Here is a 1,400-nt window from a genome sequence, read left to right as displayed (position 1 = left end):
TAGCCAGAATTAATGATTTCACCCTGAATAGAACCCCTATATTCAGTCACACACACACAACCCCCGAGGGAGATCTGTGACCTCACCTCAACAAACAACACTAAGAGCTAAATACGCACTGACACAGAAACTGAACATACAGAACATACAGCACATATGATATGCACAACTGTACATACAAATAACGTGCAAACAAACATATGATCATGGTGCAGAATGATCAGTGACATAGAAACAGCACCGTCTGCTAAAATATGTCAGGATGTAATTAGTCTAAAAAGGGGGTCCTTAAAATTCCAGTGGTAACACACATTGACACACACACACACACAAAGGCCCTTAGTTAAACATTGAATAGCTCGCAGGAAGTGGCTACTTGGCAATTTAGAAGCACCTCCCATGGCTCATCGAGCCTTCTCTCTCTCCTCTCGCCTCCAATCAGTCTCTTTTTATCTTTCTCACTCCTCCTCCTCTCTCCTGCTTCTCTCTCCAGTTCTCATCTCCCTCCCTTGTTCATGGCCGTGGGTGCCTTCCCACGCTCAGCTCTTGAACTTGCACGCCTCCCCTCCACTCCCCATACATGTCAGCACACTATGTTGAGGGGTGACTGCAGCGCATGAAATGTAGGACTCTAAACGATATGTCTTGGCTTTATGCGGAGCTCCAAAGACTGTTCTTTTCTGCTTAATTTCTGCTGCAGAGACCTGGAAGTCACCTTGTTTGCAGATTCTAATGAAATGTAGAAAAACTGGGCCAAAGCCACTCTTCGATGGAGCTGCTCTCTAAGGCAGCGCTTCCGACTCAGACAGTGTTTTATCAAAGAAAGACTGCAATTAGTTTTATGCTTTTAACTTATGCTAATGATTGTTTTTCCTCCCAGATTATTTTTTCAATTAATTAATTGTTTATCCAATAAAATGACGGAAAATAGTTATAAATTCCCATCGCAAGTTCCCAGAGCCCAAGATGATGTCCTCAAATTTCTTGTTTTGTCCAAAGAACAGTCCAGAGCCCATAGATATTTAATTAACAACAATAATATAATCACAGAAAATCTTCACAATTAACAAACTGGAACTGGACCACGTTTGGCATTTCAGCTTTATAAATCATCTGAACTGTTAATCAGAATTGATCATCAGAATTGTTAGTGATCATTTTTGCCTTTTGACTAATCCATTAGTCACCACACCTTTGTGACCTTTGGAGAGCCAGGCAAGCGGTGCCTACTCAACACAGTACACCTAATCACAGCTTGCATGTCTATGGCCTATGAGCTGTGACTACTTCATCCAAAGAGTAATGTTCACTTGGAAACACTCTCATTTTAATAGTTTTACAAGTGGTGAAGAGGTACAACTCTCCAATATTTCAAAATGAAAAGCAAAAATTTGAAAAAA

At 40.9% G+C, this 1,400-nt stretch overlaps 1 protein-coding gene across 1 annotated transcript in view; it reads right to left on the bottom strand.

Moving 5' to 3' along the window:
- The window catches only part of ttyh3b (tweety family member 3b), a 26,182-nt gene that overhangs the window by 22,175 nt on the left and 2,607 nt on the right, over window positions 1-1,400 (bottom strand). The gene's annotated exons all lie outside the window — the stretch shown is intronic.

Source organism: Seriola lalandi, unplaced genomic scaffold (assembly GCF_002814215.2).
Source record: "Seriola lalandi dorsalis isolate HSWRI2012SDOR001 ecotype SW California unplaced genomic scaffold, Sedor1 jcf7180002054907, whole genome shotgun sequence".
Classification (NCBI taxonomy): domain Eukaryota; kingdom Metazoa; phylum Chordata; class Actinopteri; order Carangiformes; family Carangidae; genus Seriola; species Seriola lalandi.
Note: the sequence above shows the minus strand (reverse complement) of the source record. Positions and strands in the feature narration are given on the sequence as shown.